Genomic DNA, 5,884 nt, shown 5'->3' with positions numbered 1-5,884 from the left:
ATGGAGAGGTTTCTGTAGCATTTCCCAATAACTGACAGTCTATATCATGCTGAAAGTTTCAAACACCACTGCTGACTCTTTGGCAAACGTGCGTCTGCAGCTGCAGCACTGCTTATTGTGTTGGGGCACCAGGCTGGATGCCAAGGCTGTTTCTGCAGTAAATTGTACCCACCTAGGAGCTCTCAAGCTGTGGTAGATTTTTACAGTGTATATATGACTGAAAGAGACTTTGTTGATGCAAAAGGTACAACTTGCTGAATGATTCAATGTGAACAAAAAATTCAGCTCCAGGCAGCCATCTCACGGAGGCACCGTCCTCACTTTGGATACAGCAGATTCAGCACCCACAAGATGCTCTGCTTCTTCTGCAGCCCTTTGCAGTGATACAAAATAGCTGTAAAAATCCTGGTTTGGTTCCACTCCATATCTCACACCGTTATTACTGAAGTCTTTTTCTGGTGGTGCTTTTAGGCTTGCCAGCAGCGGAGTCCCTGCCTCTCCGCACAGCTGCTGCCCTGGGCACAGGGCTCTTCAGGCAGCGAGGCAGGGGAGATGTTACTGGTGATGAAAGTGACTGCTGAAGCATGTCCTCTAGTTAGCACAACATACAATTATAACACTTATGGTTGACATTCTAGGGTTTTTAACTCCTTTGTTTTTTCCAAAATATGTAATTTTGGGGGTAGCCTTTTTGTTGTAGCATAATCATTATTATAATAGTTTTATTTCCAGTGCTTGTGATGTGGAAACCAAGAAATCCAGAGGGAGCAGGAAAACCATTTGCTGAACTGCCAGAAGGAATTGTGTGGATTGAACAGAAATTTCAGTGAAGGTGTGCTGCTGAGAGCTCCTGACTCATGGGAACTGCTCCAGGCTAAGGAAGCAGCACAGCTCCTGCTCCCATCTGTCCTTCCATTAAAGCTCTAGAAACTACATATCTGGTTAGTGGCCGGCAGTGTTTCCTCAGGAAAAAGGCAAGGAGGGAATTTTGATACTAAACATACAAGATTTAGTCTCCCTCAAGCTTTCAGCAGCGCTTGATGCCATCATGTTGAAGTGCTGTGCAGGGTTGCGTACTGTTCTGCCAAAGGCTGGGTATTGCATTTTAGTACCAAATAACACTTTAGAGCATCTTACAGTCCTTATTCGTATTTTTATCTCTACATGCAAAGCTGGTACTGAGAGACCCTAAATAAACAAATCTGTTCACCCAGTGTTTTACTTGCCACTTGGATGAGCTGTTCGAGGCTGGCCCTGGTTTGAGTGAGTCTGGGGTGGCTTCTCTTGGAGCCATCTTGGCTTCAAGAAATAGCACCTTGGTGATTTTCAAGGAGAAGATGGACAACAGCAGATCCCCACAATTTATAAGAGGAGACAGGAAGGCCTTAGTGACTCATAAACAATAACAGATTCTGTGTATGATTTTCTCTTTGTTGTTTGTTATCCTTAATTTGATGGTTTTCCTTCTTTTGAGCATGTTTGTGTATTTTAGAGAACGCCATCATTTTGTCAGGACACTTTGTGTGTGGTTCCCACACAGGAGCAATGCTGTCTGTCTGACGGCTGTGTTCAGAAATATTAAAAAAGCAGCCAGTGGAAACCCCTGAGGGCTCCATTTGGTGCCACTTCCTGACATGTGGATCCTGGGACAGTAAGACGGAGCAGGAGGGCTGTTTCCTTGGTGTGTGTCAGCCGTTGCTTTGCACCGAGGGGGTCAGGACCTCGCGAACAGGAGCAGCTTGGAGCTTGCTCTCAAAGCTCCCCAGCTGAACAATGCTAAGTCCACCACTCCATTGTAATTCATAGGGTGCTGGGAGGGTAAGGGCACCGTAGCCAACAGGAACCAGGCACTTAACCATCCCTCCTAGGATGGCTGTGCCCTGCCACAGCTCCTGGAGCTGTACCACGTCAGTCCCGGCTTCTCTGAAAGCACCTGAAGGTTGGGTACATCTCCATGTGTTCCCGAAGGCTGGGTGGGGAGGTGCTTGTCCCAGCAAAGAGCAGAGTTTCCTGTTTTATTTGTCAGAGGGATGGGATAAATTTCCCTTGAGCAAGGAGGTCTTTATTGCTTTGTATGGACATTTGTGTTGTTGGGTACATCTGGCCTTAGACAGGGTGCCTGTCTTCTTTTCCCCTTGTCCTCCCACCAAAATCTTCTACTATTGCAACATGCATGAGTTGATATCCACACTTCGTCTCAGAGCTGGAGGTAGTTTAATCCTGCGGGGAAGCCAGCATGTTATAAGGCATGTAGAGGCTCCTTTTCAGGTGAGACATTTCATTGGTGCAAGATACTATTTAATTGACATAGCCGTCTGCTGTTGGGATCGCTGAGCTGCAATGGGCACATCCCTGGGCGTTAGGAGCAGCTCTCAGCCACTGATGTGTCTCTGCGTATGCAGGAGTCTGAAAGGCCTTTTCATGCTCTCCCCTGGACTTGAGGACAATAACAGCACAGCTGTTTAAATATGCACAAAATTTCAGAAACACAAAAGTAAGCGCTAAACTTTCCCAAGGTGGCTGAGTAATCTTGTTTGCTTTAGCATTTTAGTCCCCCAATTACAGAAGTTGAGGATATTGCCTCTTTAAACAGAGTTCAAAAAGCACAAGATTTTTTTATAAATAGCTCACATCCTCTTGATAACAACCAGGCTGCTATTTATTGCCAACTTCCCCTCAGACAGACAGGTTGGAGTATTTAAAATTGTACTTCCCATGAAATCCATAGGAACTTGGTTTTTCAGGTTCCTACAATTGTCATTCTGGGTTTCCTTTGGACTTTACGGCGTACAGCCAGGCTAACCCTGAAAAGGAGGTGGCCGAGGGATTGGTAAGATACATTGCTGGAGTCCTAACTCACATTTTCCACTCACTTCTTTGGGACCAGCAAAAAAGTCCATTGCTTCCCAGCAGCATGGTTTCTTTCCAATTCTTTCCGTTTTTTTTTTTTTTTTTTTTTTTTTTTAATCTCCAGACTTCAGCAAGCACTCTCTGGCCTTTACAGCTCCACCTCCTATTAACTCAGAAACTGTGCAGCCAAAACTCTCTCTCCTGGCTGACAGTGGGTGGGTGCTACTTCCTGATGATCCCCTGGCTCCAGGGAGGAGGGAGCGCTGTGGGTTACAGGGACCTTGCCAGGGGTCCCATGTCTGTCGAGGTGCTGTTGCTTTTGTCAGAGTTTTAGACAGATCTGTGCTGGTGACCTAGGAATTGTCCTGTCCATAATTCACAGCAACTAAATCCCACCTGGCTAGGTGCAAGTCCTTTGCTGCACTTCCGTTGCTTTGAAATGTGGCTGGAGGTTCCTTAACAGTGGCTACGGATGTCCATGTAAAGGAAAAAAATATCTGATAGTTGTGTTTCTAAGAATTATTTACAGGAGTATCAGGAGAGCTGGTTCATGCCTGCCTGGAAGATATTTGCAATAGTGCAGCAGCGTGATGAGGCTGCTGCAGAGGGAAGAGGCAGCTGGTGAAAAGAGAATTGCATCTCCTTGTCCTTGAACATGGAAGAGGATAAAAATTTGATTTTGGTGAGGCCCTAGACACTTTAGAACATAGACCCCTGTTTAGACCCCTGTATGATCTAAAGTGGTGAATCTGTGTTAATAGCTTGCTCTGTTCACAAAAAGCAATTAAATACTGTATCAACAATAATGGATTTTTTATTCATACATCCATGCTTTGGCATCTGTTTGGATAAGACAGCTCCACTGAGGAGGCAACGTGAACTGTTCCCTTCCCAGCTCAGAGCAGGACACTTCTTAGCAGAGAATGCCCACCCTGCCCAAGTCCCTCGCTGGGGCTGCAGCCTAGGGATGCTGCCCCACTGTCTGTGTAGGTTGGTGGGGTAACGGTCTGGCAGAAGCAAACAGAAACTTAGTGGCTTGAAATCCTGGTTGGCTCATTCAGAAACTGTCCATGAAACTGTCCTCTTCAATAAGATGCCCAGGGAGGTGGTGGTATTGCCATCCCCAGAGGGATTTAAAAAACACATAGATGCGGTGCTTAGGGACATGGTTTAGTGGTGTGCTTGACAGTGCTGGGTTAACGGTTGGACTTGGTGATCTTACAGGTCTTTTCCAGCCTAAATGATTCAATTAACTCCTTTGCTGTTTTCTGGGTTTAATAGGCGGTGGGGTTTGCTGGTTGGGGGTGAGCTCTGAGTCTTGAGCCATCATTCAGCCCAAGTGCTGCTGACTGAGCCTGTGTAATATAGATGCAGCTCTCTTGACACCAGGGAGACCTGAAGGATTGTGGTTTGGGTTTTTTTTGTTTAATAAAGAAACACTTATGAAGAATATGTCCTCCAGTCATGCCTTTGACTGCCATTTCTCAGCTTGCTGGTTGTTTTTTTCACCTGCCATAACAGCCCTAAAGCAAGCAGAAGCCTTGGTGTGCCCAGGGCTGCTTTCCCTGGGGTCATGATGGGCTCCAGTGGCCTGGGCATGACCAGCAGCTTCTGTGAACCCCCTTCAGCCCCCTTCTGCCTCAAAACCCAGCATCTGACTCGGGGTCCCCAGGCTCTGTTTGGGGTGTGGGTGGCTCTAAGCCCCTCCACCCTGAAGCCTGTCAAGGCTGAGCCCCGAGCTAGTGTGGAGTGCGAGAGGAGGGGTGAGACCTGCATCTCCCTGATGACAGGTTTTGCTTTGACCTTTATAACCATCTGGTTATTTCCCTGAAAAGGAAGCATTTGCTTTGTGTGGGAGTACAGGTGCCCTCTGAAGGGTTGTGGTCCTTCTCAGCTCTTTGAGTAGATCCCTAAATTTTTACAGCATTTCATGGGGGTTGGAGTGGGCAGCCCACTCTGCCTCACATGGGAGTTTATTATCATTAGGAAGTAAAACAAAATGCAAAAGCAATTTACCTTTGTCCTGGCCATTTGTCTGCCACTCACAAACGGCCAAACTTCATCCATGGGTGATGTGCTGGTGTTTGGATCTCCTGTAAGGAGCCAGTGCCTCGTCTGTGCAGGGCATGGGGCTTCTCTCCTGGCACAGCCCCCCATCAGAGAATCGTTTGGGTAGGAACAGACCTTGAAGATCAGATCATCGAGTCCAACCGTTAACCTGGCACTGCCAAGTCCACCATTAAACCATGTCCCTCAGTGCCACATCATCTTTTAAATCCCTCCAGGGATGGTGACTCTACCACCTCCCTGAGCAGTTGGTTCCAGTGCTAGACAAGCCTTTTGGGGAAGATTTTTTCCCTAATATCCCATCTAAACCTCCCTTGGTGCAATTTGAGGCCGTTTCCCCATTCACACACCACTGGTGTCTAATCCCTGCAACAGAAATTATTGCTGGGAAAGAGGTGCTGTGGGAGGCAGTACACACATGAGAGCAGCACAGCCCTCTCGTGCCACAGCCGGGCTTCTGCTGACCACGCTTGCCTCAGCATCACACCTGGAAATTCAAGAAATGAAAGGAAAGCTCCTGTATCAGAAGCATGATCATGGATATGGATCTGCTGACTTGTAATAGCTTCTTTTTTTTTTTTTAAGTAAAGACAGACCAGGCCTTGAATCCCTTATCTAGTTTCCATATAAACATAACAGAGGTGCTCGCTAAAGGGAAGAGCACCAAATAATCCTGCTCTGGCTCTGTGTGTGTGTGCATCCATATCTGTGTACCTGCAAGCATGTGTACACACAGTGGGAAAACATTTGTATAATTGCAAAGAATTTGAAAAAATCCTTTACTGGAGAAGTTTAGGCACGCTGGTGTTACGGGCTTTGAAGAGCTGCGCGTGGGGGACAGATTCTGCCTTGGTCCCAGGGTTGAGAGCGAGTGGTGCTGCACACATGGCCTGGGAGGGCTGGATCCTGCTGGGTCCACCATGGCAGGGTGCTGAGCCATCCCTGCACCGCCTAAGCCTCAGCTTTC

This window comes from Falco cherrug, chromosome 8, assembly GCF_023634085.1.
Source record: "Falco cherrug isolate bFalChe1 chromosome 8, bFalChe1.pri, whole genome shotgun sequence".
Lineage (NCBI taxonomy): Eukaryota > Metazoa > Chordata > Aves > Falconiformes > Falconidae > Falco > Falco cherrug.
The sequence above is the reverse complement of the archived record's forward strand: the minus strand, read 5'-3'. Positions refer to the sequence as shown.